The 16,025-nt window shown below is 38.4% G+C and overlaps 1 protein-coding gene across 3 annotated transcripts in view; it reads right to left on the bottom strand.

Moving 5' to 3' along the window:
• Nucleotides 1–16,025, bottom strand: part of COL5A1 (collagen type V alpha 1 chain) — a 307,559-nt gene that overhangs the window by 192,130 nt on the left and 99,404 nt on the right. The window lies entirely within an intron of this gene.

The following is a 16,025-nucleotide window of genomic DNA, read 5'->3' as shown; positions in this document are numbered from 1 at the left end:
CTGCCTGCCAATAGCTTCAGTTGGAACAGTCTCCTTGCCAGCAAATCTGTTTATCCTATTCTCTTGCTTCAGCTGCAAAAGGATATCTAGCATTGCATGGTAAGCACGTCTCTGCTCATTCTGTGATTTGCTTCATATCATTATTTTCCTAATGTATTGGGTCACCTTTGCAAAAGCACATTCCGTTTCTGAAGCCCCTTAGGTTTGATATTTCCCCCAGGACCCACATATCAGAAAATCCATTGTAAACCCTGGCATGATGTCATTAGAAAAGGACAGGTTTCCAACATTACGTCACCCCCATCTGGGTTGAGAAACAGGATTCAACTTCTCACAGTTTCCATGGAACAAACCCTGACCCCCTTGCTGACTATTCAATCAGAGAAAGCATAGTGATGCTTTATCTAACGTGATCCATCAAGCAGATCTCTTCTGTATAAGCTCCCCTACTTTCCCAGGCCAATGTGAATGGTCAGACCACCTCTCCTTGGCCAGCTAAATGTCAAGGGTAAACTCATGTTACTTTCCTTGCCAGCTCTTTAGAGAACCTCTAGAAGTCTGAAAGATGAATCTTCCCCCAATGGTCTTCCTTATTAGAAAATGTTAGGAGGCATTTATTTTCCAGCTACTCCTCCATCCTATTCATCATAAAGTGCTTTCAGTCTTGCATACCTCTGCCTCACACAACTGCGCTCTTTTCAGGGCCTGCCACATTATTAATGTAACTTCTAAAAAACGCGTATGAATTCTTGAACATTTTCTATTGCCCATCCTTCTAGAGCTCTTATCCTGACCAAGGACTTCAGCCACACTCTTTATCTCTAATCATTAGAGAATCACCCAACTAAGTATATGTGTGTGTGTATATGTATGTGTGTGTGTATTGGAATTAGACCCATTTCCTAAACTGTACCCACTTTTCTATATTACTACTTCCTGGGAAAAGAGCTGTTAACATGGCCCTGTTGTGAGGTCATTGCCCAGGAATCATCTGTGGCCATCTGCATGGGACTAGAACAAGTTACTAAAGGCATCATGTATAAGATGGGCTACAGCTTTTATTCCTGGGTAGCTATAATCATTCTTCCAGAATGAGGAAAGAGAATGTCCTTATTATTCTGATATGGAACATATGGATAAAAACCACGAAAAGCTTCAGTGACTATGGAAGGAAGGAATGGTATTTCAAAATTTTCTTTTTTCTGCTTGGTAGAATAATTCATGCAAAGCCATTTGCCTCCTTCCCATAAGAATCTTTAGTTTTTCTACCATGCCAACTAGAGATTCAAAATATTCACCCTGGTTTCAGAGCTAAAAAATTACCACTCCAACTTACCTTTTGCTTAGCTACCAAAGTGATAGTCCTAAAGCACAAATCTAACCCCATGACCCCGCAAACTCCACTGATTCCATATTATCTTTAATATCAAATATAAAGTCCTCTGTAGGGGATTTTAAGCTTTTTACAACTTGACCCCAACCTACTTTTCCAGGATTATTATACAATGTTCTTTTCTGTGCTCACATGGAGTTTAGACAAACTGGCCTTCTTATGTTTCTTCATATATAGCACATACTAGATGTACTCTGTGCTCTTCCTTCTGTCTCCCAGAAGCCTTAGTTTTCTTTGTAACTCTTCTCAAATAAATGATTTTTTTATTCTTTAATAAAAAATATATTTTTAACAAAAAGTCCTTCCTGATGTCCCCAACTGTTAATGTCTTCCCCTCAAAATCTGCTTTGTATCTCCCTATATACATTCATGCAATCTTAGCCAAATAGTCTACTCCTTGAGTACAGGGTTTGTTTGTTTGTTTGTTTGTTTTTCTCATTTGTCTTTGTATTCCCAACATCTAGCACAATGTCTGATATACAGTAGTAGCTACTTAATAAATATGTGTTTTCTGATTGATTTAAAAGTCATCTGGCCTCATCTATTCATTTTACAGCTGAGAAAACTAAAATATAGATGAATTAAACGGTTTGCCTCTGGTCACCAAGGCAGTGGCAGTCAGGATTCAAACTCAAGCCCTCTGATGCTAGGTTCAGCATACTTTCCAATATGTCACACTGTTTCTGCTTCCAGCCTCAGAGGAATGGATCCTAACTCTGCCCAAACAGCCTGTAAAGGTCTTCCCAGTGTTTCTGGCAAGGAAGGGTACTTTCTGCTGACAACTTAAGTTCTTTTCCCTGGGAAACAGGGCAGTAAGGTGATCCTGAACATTAAAGCCAACTCAATATCTTATGTTTTGGTTTTATGTAGATGGATAGCACTGTTTGGAAGAGAGCAGAAAACCTCACCATTAATCTTCCAGCAACAGTCTTGAACATGGTGGCAGACATTCGAGACAGGGCCCTGATTCCAGAGGAACTGAACCCCAAGCAAGCCACTCCTCATGTTCCAAATATGCTGATCCTACCAGCAAGGCTGCTTTAAAAAAACAATCATGGATCCAGGAAAAGGAAAAAACTGCCTATTAAGGCCATAAATTCATAGGAGATTTAAGGGGCGCAGAGACATCTTTAATAAAAGAGTCAAGAGAGGTGTTGGCTCCATGCGTTTCATTTTCCATCACCCGGTGCCATATTATAGACATGGGGCTGTAATGTGGTCTCCTCACGCTTGCTCCTAAAGGCTCGGCAGCAAAGGAGGTGAAATCAGAATTGGCACAGCAAGCTACCCGGGCTGCCAGCCCTATAAATTTATTCTCTCCTTTCAGCAGTTTTCCAAGGTAGTGAAAAGGGTTCTGCATGTGTCTGTGGTTCATATTGACAGAGAGATTTAGGTTAGTCAAATGTATAACACTATATAGAAGCTGACAAAGACGTAGTAAACAAACACTCAATTGAAAGGTTATTTTTTTTCTCATAAAGGAAAGTAATTCCTTTTCCCCAAATGATCTTTATTCCCATGCTGTGGTACATAAATGCTCAGAGCTCATATTGGTCTGATCAGCCACAGTCGGATACAATATACATTGACAGACATAGTGATGGCACTTGTCTTCTTTGAGAAGAAAGGACAATGCCTACACACATGCATATGTGTGTATATTTATATATATATATATATATATATATGTATGTATGTATGTATGTGGGATTATGGGATGTATGTATAAATACATATTCATATTAGTATTTGTATTTACAAATACACATTATAAGATTATAGATTTAGAATCAAAACAGACCTTAGAAGTCAGAGTTCAAACTCCTCATTTTACACAAGGAGAAACTATGCTGAGAAAAGTCAAATGATTTGCCCAGGATCACAAAGCTAGTAAATGTCTAAGGTGGCATGTGAACTTGGGTCTCCCTGAATTCAAGCCTAGGGTTTTATCTGCTCTGCTACTTAACTGCCTCAATATGCCTCATGTGTATATTTATGTTATAATGTAAAATAACACGCTATACTCTATGCTAAATATATACTATATCCTATGCTAAAATATAACCTGATGTGTATTAAGTCATAGGTTTTAGAGTAGGTAATAACCTTAAATATCATGTGGTTCACAAATCTATAGATTTCACCTGGACAGTTAGAACAGGAGAGATAACATAGTGTAATGGAAAAACATTGGATTTGGCATCATAAGACTTGAAGTGGCTCTGATATTTATTACTTAGGTGAGGCATTATGCTTCTTTAGGCTTCAATATCCATAGAAAATTTTACAGATAAGAAAACTGAGTCTCAGAAGGGTAAATGCCTCACCTGAGGTGACACAGGACATAAATATCAGAGGTTGGATTTGAATTCAAGTCCTTGGACTCCAAATTCAGTTTTCTTTCTGCAATACTGCTCTCTCTCTCTTTATCTCTCTCTCTCTCTGTCTCTCTCTGTCTCTATCTCTCTCTCTCTTCCTCCCTTCCTCCCTCCCTTCCTCTCTCTCTCTCTCTCTCTCTCTCTCTCTCTCTCTCTCTCTCTCTCTCTCTCTCTCTCTCTCTCTCTCTCTCTCTTCCTCCCTTCCTCCCTCCCTTCCTCTCTCCCTCCCTCCCTCCCTTCCTCTCTCTCTCTCTCTCTCTCTCTCTCTCTCTCTCTCTCTCTCTCTCTCTCTCTCTCTCTCTCACACACACACACACAGACACACAGACACACACACACAAAAAAACTCTAACTCTTTTCAGACAATGGTTTCAAAGTGTCCTGGAACAAGCCTGCTTCTGTTCCAAAAGGACTTCTACATGGATGAAAGGAAATTCAAGTTCATCGGAGCAGATTAGCCAGAAATTGCTTCTTCAGCAATTTACTCCCCTCCCCAAATCCCATCCTGGGGAAGGGAAATTCCAGGGAAGAATATGTCAATGGAAAAGTCAGGCGAGTGGAAAAAGGGAAGCTGTGATTACCACAGCCACTTCATTTTTTCAAATGTTTAAAATGAGAGACGACATAAGAGTAGACCGTTATTTCACTTGGATGCCATTATATTTCCTGCAGGACACTAGACTTGTGCTGAGAAACCTTAGTTTATCATTTGTTTGGTCTTGTTACTCCTTGAAACATTCAACAGCTTAAAAGCAGATTTGGCTCCTGGCCCAGAAACTTACTGGCTCTACCTCATCCAAACTGTACCCCTTCTATGGCCCATGTCTTAATTTACCCTCCCATTCTTCCCTATCCTCATAAAAGAGCAAACCAAATAGTTGACTCCATGCTCCTTTCTATATCAGTAGTAGAGAGCCATCTTTTGTCTTGATATCCAGCTCTCTGATTTTGGCCTCCAAGAAGCCATCTTTTGCCTTCAACTAAAGTCATTCAAAAACATTCCATTCTGGGTGTACTTACATTAAATTATAAACCAATCAATCTAGATTTCTTTTTTTAAACCTTTACCTTCTGCCTTAGAATCAATACTAATTATCAGATCCAAAGCAGAAGAGAAGTAACAGCTAGGCTATGGGGATTAAAGGACTTATCCAGGGTCACATAGCTAAGAAGTGCCTGCGGTCAAATTTGAACCCAACACCTCCCCTTTCCAGGCCTGGTTCTCCATCCACTGAAACCATCTAGCTGCCCCACTCCATATTTCTTAAGCACCTATTATGTGCCAGTCACTGTACTAGATACTAGAGATGCAAATGCAATGAATTTCTGTAAGCCAAGAGCTTACATTCTATTGAAGTTTCCTTTCAAAAGCTAAAAGAAAACTTAGAGATCCTTATTTCAAACCCTTTTTGATTCTACATTTAGTGAAACTGAGGCTCAGAGGAGTGAAGTATCTCACCCAAGGTCACACAAGTGCCATCTTAGAAGTCATTTTCATATTACAAATCTAGTCTTCTTTCCACTATTCCATACCTCCTTTATCTCCCAAGTACCCAGGGGAGGCAAACAGTCTTAAACCAATCACAACTTGTTTGGCAAGATGGGAAGGGAAAACCTCACATTATGCTGTTGGATAATTCAAGACACCTATGGAGAAGTCATTGGGAAGGCCAAGATCAGTTCCTTCTGTGTTTTTGGAAGGTCAGCTGAGAATGTCATTATCATTAACTATACTCATACGAGCTTAGTACTTTCCACGTAATAATCTCCTCCAGATCTGCCATTCCAGCTACCTACGGGATATCTCTGCCTAGCTGTGCCATCAGCATCTGAAACTCAACATAGCCAATCTACATTTGCCTCTCCTTTTAATTTTTCCACTTCTGTCAGTGGCACCACCAAGCTAGATTATTAACTCAGATTCCAACATCCAAGATTTTATTGTTTTAATTCTTCCTTTACCTTTCCTCTACCTCTAGTTACCAAGTATTCTTATTAATAAGCTCATAAACTCCTCCATCAGACTGTAAGCTCTTCCATTATACTGTGAGCTCTTGAGGGCAGAGATTGTCTTGTGCCTCTTTTTGAAATATTCAGCACTTAGCACAGTGCCTGGCACATAGTAGGAGCTTAATAAATGTTTATTGATTGAATCCTCCTTCAGAGTTTCTGCTTTATTTGCTCCCATTTCTCCTTCCCCACTGCCACCACCTCAAGAACAGGTCCTCATCACCACTCACCTAGGCTTTTTCAGTAAATTAATAGGTTCTCTCTCAGCCTTTAGAATCCATCCTGAATAGGCTATTAGCCTAACTAGTCTTCCTTATTTATAGAACTTATCATGTCACATTCCCTACAGCCTATTGAGAAAAGTTCAAATTCCCTTAACTGCCATCCAAGTCCTTCACAATGTTGTACCTCCTAACCTTGACAGTTTTATCTCACACTACTCTAAATTCTAACCAAACCTACTCCATTCTACAAATGCCCTCTATTTTCCTCTGTTCCTCCATGACTTGGTTCATTGTGGTTAGTAAAATGCTTGGGATAGCCCACCCCTAACTTTACCTTCCCCACATTTCCCTCCTGTGGAGTCTATATGTTGAAGTCAAACTGACAGGATACCTCCTCCATGGCCCATGCCACTGCCATCTTGGTAATGAGCTTTCACTCCTCAAACCTTACAAAAAGCCTCACTTTGCTTTTTCTCCTTCCTGACTTACATATTATTTTGTATTATATATATATTTTTTTTTTTTGCTGAAGCAAATTGTGAGTTCCTGAAGGTCAGGAACTACTTAGCACAAGCTTCTCGGCACAGTAGACTCTTAGTAAGTGGTTGTTGAATTGGACTAAATGTGTTGAATCTTGGACTGATCCTAAAAGTCCATGACCTTATGCTCCAATGAGGAGCCAGTAAGCAAGCCAAATCAGTCAATTCTCCCTATCTGGTTCTGCCATTTAATGGGTAGTTTGGGCTCTCTGTCCCAGGCTTTGGGAGGCTGATCCTGACTTCACTAGTGGGAGTGCCTTGTACTTCCTCAATCCAAGAGTCCTTTGCATCAGAGAGAAGAGAGCTCTTATGTACCTTGGAGAAATACTTCCACTCTGGATATTTTTGTATTCTTACTACATGGATATAAATATGAGATGTAGGTACAGATACAGACAGAGATAGCTGGTGGATATAGAGAAACAGACATACAGATATATCTACAGATATATATATATATATATATATATATAAAGACAGACAGATACACAGACATAGATACAGATGTACACACACACAAGGGCAGAGTGGTATTACATTTGAAAGACAAGCAGTAAAATGCATTGACTAATGACAGAGTATAATGATAAAAGCACAGTAGTAAAAGAACTACTTATATATATAAAAACATGCATGCATGTACATATGGTAATCTATATATTCTATACATATGTATGTAGTCTACACATAGTTGTATACCACATGCACAGAATATGCATATATGTGTTACACATACACACATGTTATATACATATCACATGCATGTATGGATCCATGCGTGCACATATAAATGTATATGGTTCAATTTTCCCATATAAACACATTATATACTATATCTTTAAATACCCTACATACATACATTGTGCAGCATGTGTAGTATGTGTATACATATATATACACATACATCCCATATATGTGTGCATACATACACATATATAAAATATACGTGTGTATGGTTCCATTTCCCTATAGAATATTAGGCCATGGCACTGTCTATACACTAAAGCAATAGGGCCTGTGGAAATCAACTGGTTTCTACTTTAACCAGAGTTGAATGAGCTACTCAGGGGCAGAGGTGGCCCTTGAAAAAACTAAAATAGAAGAAAAGTTCCTCTTTGTTGCCCTCCAAGTTCCTCTCTTCTATGTCCCTTTGGTGTCAGCAGCTCCAGGAATTAAGTACCTTGTCCAGAGGTTTCTGAAGCCTTCAGAATTCAAAAGAATGAATTGATAATAGTGGAATTATTTGGAGAGAAATTTAGTGGAATCTGTCTCAGCACTTAAAATTTTGCCACATAAAGGACGAAAGAACCTGATTCTATATGAGGATAAGTTTTCTAATTCTGTTACTCAACAGCTGATTTTCTATTAAAGCAGGCAACTGCATGAGAAAGAACTTCAGTCTACTGGTACCTGTGGCCTGAATAGTCACCACTCATATTTGATTATTGCCAGTGGGGGTAGGGAGTGGGAAAATAATCACCTAACTTGGGGTGTTTCTTCCCCTCCCTTTCCTATAATTTGCCAGGCTATTATATTTTGTCCAGGTCACCCCCTCAGTGTTTCCAAAAAGACAAGGCCCCCAAAGACCCAATATCTAAACTGTTGATGGGACCAAGACTTTCCCTACATCAGACCCTATTGGCATCCTTCTGTCCCTATAGGGACTGAAGGGTTATTCCTGAGACTAGTGGCAGGCCAGAGAGAAGAACTCTCTGAAGTCCACTGATTATCAAAGACAAAACAGATCCCATGGGGTCACATATTGTCTTAGATAACCACAAATGAACAAATCTATTTTGTATTTTGTTAGACCTTTCCCAATTATATTCTAATCTGGTTCTACCACCATCAGTGTTTTATGGGTAGCAAGTTTTATATTCCTGCCCCCACACTACATACCTCAAACCCACAATAGCTGGGGAGCTTATTACCATCAGAATTTGATAAAATTCAGAACTGAGGGCATACTATATACAAAAAGAATATAACTTACAATGTAAATTGCATTAAATAAATACATATATACTCTTCAGAATAGAAATATCAAGCATGTGACCTGCAACACTTCTGAGTGCTGACTAAACAAAATTAAAATGTAATAGGGAAATATTTACCAAAATAAAAATACAATAAAACATGGATAATATGAATATGTGATTTTTCTAAGTCAATATGTGCCCATAGAGAAACTTATGTATATAGTTTAGTGGTCCCATGTGACAGACACACACACAAATGTGTATATATGTATTTTTGTGAGTATATGGGTGTTTGTGACTTTGATCATCATTTTTTTGGAAAATTTTATTTAATTAGTTAATTTAAAATATTTTTCCTTGGTTACAAGAATCATGTTCTTTCCCTCACTTCCCCCTCCCTGCTCCCATAGCCAACACATAATTCTACTGGGCTTTACATGTGCCCTTGAGGCTTTGATCATTTGAAATAAAATTGAATTTAAAGAAAAAATAGAGGGCAACTATGCCAGGCCTGGAGACAGGAAATCTTGAGTTCAATTGTGTCCTCCCTGGGCAAGTTACTTAATCCTGACTGCCTAGACTTTACCACTCTTCTGCCTTGGAACAGATATTTAGTATGGATTCTAAAGCAGAAAATAAGAGTTCGTTTTTTTAAATGAAAATTATATAATATATGTATAGACATTCTTCTTTTAATTCAATTTTATTTTATTTTCAGCTCCAAATTCTCTCCTTCCCTCTAGTCCTTTCCTTACTCAAGGAAGATATATCTAGTGGGAGACACATATAAATAATTGCTTGTAATACAGTTATTGACAATATTTGTATATAATACAAAATATATACAGTGTAAACAGAAGGATCCTTCTGCAAGAAAACTAAGATGATTCACTCTTTGCCACAGTGGAGCCTTCCATCATCTGAAAAGAATAACTAACATTTATAAAGCACATTATTTCATTTGATCTAGTGCTGCCTTGTCATCCCAGACTCTCTCCCTTATTAATCCCCTTCACAAACTAAAAACTCTGGCCAAATGGGACAACTTTATCTCTCCAAGGGATTTTATGTACCTTTCCCCTTCTATACTATTTCTTATGCCTAGAAGATAGGCAAGGCAATGCAAAGATCAAAGGTGGAATATAATGGTATAAGCACTGGTAGTAGAAACAGATGGCCCAGGTTTGAACCTCAATTCTGCTTCCTGCTACGGGTGCAGTCTTGAATGAGCTCTGCACCTCCATGCTTTATTAGCTACAAAAATCAGTCAGACCAGATGACTTTGAAGGTCCTTTACAGCTCTAAATATTATGAATCATCTCTTTCCCCTTCTTTATCTGCCCAGTAGCTACCTGTCTAAAAATCTCAATTCAAATGCCAACTTTTCCTTAAGGAACTCTGATCCCTCTTGGTTGGCAGTGATCTTCCCTCTCAGACCTCACCAGTGTCAGCACTTTTGACAGTACCTCCCCAATGAAATTGTCCATATTAACATAAATTATATATTAGAGCTAACTAAATAGCATTATGGATGCTGTACTTGGAATCAGGAAGATCTGAAATAGTTCCTGTGTTACCCTAGGCAAATCCTTTACCTTTTCTTAGACTCAGTTTCCTCATCTGTAAAATGGATATAAAATTGGCATCTACTTCACAAGGTTATTGTGGAGAGTGATGAAATAATGTTTAAAGTGATTTGTAAATTTAAAATCTAATATACATGTTAGTTATTATTACTATTATCACTATTCTTATTCTATTACTCTACTGGGTCATAAGCATTTTTACAGTGGAAGCTGGCTCTCTCCCCACAATCAGCAAAATGCTCCAAGTATCTATGTGTATGTAATAAGTGTGTATTGATAAAACGAATGCATGAATGGTGTAGCAGCCAGTCAGAGGAGGAGGCCAGTGTTACTGATGCACAAAATAAGGTCAGCATTATAGCTACCTATAGGATAAGATTTAGAGTAGCAGAAACTCTCCAAACTCCAAAATACTTTCTCCATTGGCCTTTCCAAGTGCTCAAAATTCTGTCATTGAAGAATCACTCATTTTGATCATGAAAAGTTGTTTCTCTTATTTGTTTTTATTTTTTAACTTTCATAATTCTCCTGTTAAACTGCGAATACTTCTGAAATGGTTAACCTATTAAGACTTATGTTATAAATTAACATCTTAATACGATTATTTTATTAAATCTCCTTCAAATGAAATACTGTCTATAAAGCAAAATCCTATGGGAAAGGGACATGAACTAGATCCTGGGGGCAGCAGGAAAACAAGATCCCAATACTGAGGAGAAGGATACTGAAAGGTGAGGTTGTTTCATCAAAGCCTGCCTTGTTCACTCCAATCCATCCTCCATTCTGCCACTAAAGGGATTTTCCTAAGCAGAGGCTTGATCATGTCACCCTCACCCCATCCCCATCACACATACACCACTGAATAAATTCCAACTGCTCCCTAACACCTTTAAGAGCAAATAAAAAAAATGATCTGTCTGGCTTTCCAAGTCCTTCATAAGCTAACCTCTTCTTTCAGTCTCCTTATACCTTACTCCCACACACATACTCTTTTATCCAGGGACATTAGCCTCCTACCTGGTCGACAAACAAGACACTCCATCTCTTGGTTCGAGGCATTTCTCTGATACCTCCCCCATTTTTGGAATGTCCTCTTTCCCCCACTCCAATTACTGGTCCCCTTGGCTTCCTTTAAGTCTCAATTAAAATTTCACCTTCTGGAGGCAGCTGGGTAGCTCAATGGATTGAGAGTCAGGCCTAGAGATGGGAAATCCTGGGTTCAAATCTGGCCTCAGACACTTCCTGGCTAGGTGACCCTGAGCAAGTCACTTAACCCCCCTTGCCTAGCTCTTACCACTCTTCTGCCTTGGAACCAAAACACAGTATTGATTCTAAGGTAGGAGATAAGGGTTTACAAAAATAAAATAAAATCTCACCTTCTACAGGAAGTTTTCCTCAACTTTTAATTCCAGGGCATTTGCTCAGTAATTATTTCTTATTTATTTTATATACAACTTATTTTGTATATATTTGTTTGCATGTTATCTCCTTCATTAGATCATAAGTTCCTTGAGGGCAGGGACTATCTTTTGCCTCTTTTTTGTAGCAACAATGCACAATGCCTAGAACGTGGCTGACACTCAATAAATGCTTATTGATTGACCAATCAATATTCCATCAATTGACAACTGATTGAAGTCTCTCTTAAAAACTCAAAACCTTAAGACACAAAGTCTGGTATCACAGAAACTACTGGCTCAGGCTGCCTGAGATATTCAGGTCCGTGGAAGAAACTGTATCTTTATCCAGGAGAAGTCCCCCACTCCTTAATGATTTTCTCCTGGTATGCAAAAAGTGCTTCTGTGAATGTATATGTATATGTATATGTATATGTATATGTATATGTATATGTATATGTATATGTGTATGTGTATGTGTATGTGTATATGTATATGTGTATGTGTATGTGTATATGTATATGTATATGTGTATGTGTATGTGTATATGTGTATGTGTATGTGTATGTGTATATGTATATGTATATGTATATGTATATGTGTATGTATATGTGTATGTGTATGTGTATATGTGTATGTGTATGTGTATGTGTATATGTATATGTATATGTGTATGTATATGTATATGTATATGCATATGTATATGTATATGTATATGTATATGTGTATGTATACTCCAAGATGCCCTTTACCAAACTTTCTAACATTTGGTAATCCCCATTAGAAGACAATCATGTTGCACAACATTGAACCTGTATGTGACAAGCCAAAAAGTTGGCCTGCTATCAAATGTGGCCAAAGTTCCACATAGTCCAGGAACTAATTAAATTTTAATGAGGAGAAGTCATCTTTCTATGAGAAGTATATAGTGGCTAAAGAAATATTTTAAGATTTCACTGTTTTCTCTTTTAAAATATTTCCTTGAAGCCCCAGTTTGCAAGTGCAGATGTAGGAAGAACCTCAGAGGTCATCTAACCCTCTCTGAACAGGCTCTTCTAGAATCACAGGCCCATAGATTTAGAGATGAAAGCAAACTTGGGGGGCATTGAATACAACTTTCTTATTTTATACATGAGAAAACTAAGATCTAGAAATGTTAAATGAGTTGGCTAAAATAACACACCTAGTATATAAGACAGGATTTGAACCCAAGCCCTTCTGATTCCAAGTCCATTACAGTATCTACCATGAAATACTGCATCCCTTTTAGAAGTCAATATTCAGTCTTGTATGAGAGAAATTCTCTTAAATGTGATTCTCTTAAATGTCAAAAACAAAATCCAGTCTTGTTTAACAAGAAGGAAGCCCAAGGAATTAAGAAAGATCTACAAAACCAATTCCCTCAGCCTCAGCACATTTCATTTATTTATTTATTTATTTTACTGAAAAGATCATACAAGGCCGTTAATGGCTTCATCACATTCCACCTCTCTTCATTAAGGGGACGGTTCCAGCTTTCCAATGCTGAATTCTAACAGCCAGGAAACTTCATCACTAGAGAAAACACCTCAGACACACCATTAAGAATTTGTGGTTTATAAAAATTGCTCTTTCCAGCTCCACTGTAGCAATGAGCTGCTACTCTGTTCTTAGTCGTTCTGGAGTCTGCACCTGGAAATAGCAGTTTACTGGGCATACCTCACTTTAAACAGACTCCTGGTCTTTTTCTTCCAGTCACCAGAGACAAAAAAAAAAAAGTTTTCACAATCTGTTTTTTTATTTCTGCTTCTAATTCTAAAGTGAAATTCACAAGAAACTTTGCTTTGGTGGGAAATGAGAGAAGGAAGATAGGCAATAAGATGAATGATTATTGCTTTCTGAAGCCTTAATTGAATACAACTTAGCTGTGTGGTCACTCTTATTTTTCAGTTACATATCCTCAAAAATAGCACTTCCAGAAACGCAACAGGAAAACTTGTGACTTATGACTTATCACTTGTTTATATGGATATATAATTTGAGTTTTCTGTTCTACAGTAAAAATGAATACTATGGAAATAGGTATCAAGTGATAACATTAGCACAACCCAGTGGAATTGCTTATCGGTTTGGGGAGGGGGAGGGAAAAGAGGAGGGAAAGAAAATGAATCATGGAATCATGGAAAAACAGTTTTTAAAATAAAATTAATTTTTAAAGAAATATAGCATTCCCTAACCATAAGGAAATCAGAAAAGTAATCTACCTTTTCAAGTATAATTTCATAATAATGGATTGCCTGATTTTCTCAAGTATCTCTCCTACCTTAAGATATGACTTTTCACAATCATGGGTACTATGAATAAGCAGTGACATTGGTCTGGCAAATGTGGCTCCATCACATTGATCTAGTCTAAATTGGTGCTAATTCTGCATTCCAAGACTTAGGCAGGGATTTTGTAACCTATCTAATCTTCTTTTTGATAAGGGCATGTCCATACTGGCTAACATCTGTCACTATGGCAGTGGGGCTAATATTTTCAGAAGTGTGTGCAATGGGTGTGCCCCAACAACGTGCACGAGAAAGCAAAGCCTGCGGGTCCTGAGAATAGCTGCCCTACCTCCATGGCAGAGTGTCTTCTGAGAATACCTCCCCTAGCAGATGAGCTACAGGCAGGGGCCAAACCACTGACATTCCTCTGATTCACCCAACTCACCCATCATCCCTCTATGGCACACCCACATCCCAAACAAACCACCACCACCTCACACTTCTGCAAATATTTCCACCTAAAGAGGTTTGTCTTGCTGGCCACATTTGTTTCAAACAGGTTTCAAGTCTGCCCACATTTGGGTTGTAAGGGTAGAAACTACTGAAACCTGCCTGGAACACTGTCAGGTTAGCTATTTTAAGGGCAAGGAAAACAAAAGAGATTGCTTTAGCTGAAGATGAGAATACCTGGAATTGAGTTCTACTTGCATGTCTAATATCCCCAGGCTGATTCAGCTACATTCCCCACAAGGGGATGGATATTGTTACCAATTAAATAGAAACAGAATGTGTACACATATTATTCCTACTGCACAGTGGGCAGCAAAGTGTAGCCTTTGCAGATCAGATCACCAGTATCCATTCACAAAGATGCAACAAAGCCGCAACAAGCCCAGTTCCAGCCAAATGGAATATGACTCACTGCTGAGGATGCTTGGATTGCTGGTAACCCCATCTCAGACACTAGATCATCCAAGAGCAGTGGTTAAATGATTAGCAGTCGGCCTGGCCTGGCAGCTGTTCCATCCAGGGCTTATTAAGAGAGGGCTTCCAGTGTGATCTCAGTCTAGTGCTACAGAATGTTAGAAGAAAAACCAGTTCACATCCTTTTGTTCCAAAGACACAACTAGAGCAGTTCAGCTTGGTGGGCACATTTTCCTTTCGTTCTTGAAAGATACAGGTTGAGGAGGGGATAAAGTCTGCAATCCACTGCTGATTTTTTTTACAATGTAGAAATCTCTTCTGATAACTGGTGATCTTTCATATTTCTATACACCAGAGTTCTTTCAATTCCAGAATGTGCCTGACTTTTTCAAAATATAAGCAGGTCCACTGTTGACTCTATGTGGGATTCTGGGCATTCTTTCCAAAATGATACTTACCCTTCTCATAGGAAACTAGCAGACCCACATTCACAATGGAAAAGTAATCGATTTTATAGCATTAATGATGTATTATTGATAATAATAGAATCAATTAATCAATTTAGATGAATGTTCTCTGGAGAGACATCATGGCATAGTGGGTAAAATGTCCAGCCTTGAAGTCAAGACACCTGGATGCAATTGCTATCTCTAGGTAGCATACACTTTCTAAGTGTCCATGAACAAGTCCCCAAGCAACTTGCTGAGACTCTAAGTAACAGAGAAGTTGCCAAACTGCATCAATAGAGAGGGTCTCCACACAGAAAGACGCCTTCACCACTGAAATCACACATAAACACACACTTGTATGCATGCACCACACACGTTCTGGAAAATACAAATTGGTTAGCGGGTCATGATGTGGGGCCAAGAGGCCATAGAAGTCTTTTTTTTGTTTGTTTAAAACCTTGCCTTCTGTCTTAGAATTCATACTAAGTATTGCTACTACGGCAGAAGAAGGGCAGAAGAATGGAAGGGGTTAGTTAATTGGGGTTGTGACTTGCCCATAGTCACATAGCCAGGAAGTGTCTAAAGACAGATTTGAACTCCAGTTCTCCCAACTCTAGGCCTGGCACTCTATCCACTGGGCTACCTTGCTGTACCACCAAAGAAGTCTTGTAAGAGTTCTATGAAATCACAGGGATATGAAGCATTGTCATTTTTAAGAATTGTTTTCATATAGACCAGATGAATAATATTTCTTGAACGTGTATGTACTACTGTTTTTAAATATGCCATTATTGTTCTGATTAATAAAAAACAATTCATTTAAAATGTTAATGAATTCATAGTAGCATTTCATCATTATTTACCTTCTCAATCAATGGATACTAATAACACAATGCA

The sequence above is a fragment of the Monodelphis domestica genome, chromosome 1 (genome assembly GCF_027887165.1).
Source record: "Monodelphis domestica isolate mMonDom1 chromosome 1, mMonDom1.pri, whole genome shotgun sequence".
In the NCBI taxonomy this organism is placed as follows: Eukaryota; Metazoa; Chordata; class Mammalia; order Didelphimorphia; family Didelphidae; genus Monodelphis; species Monodelphis domestica.
This window is presented reverse-complemented; position numbering and strand designations above follow the sequence as displayed.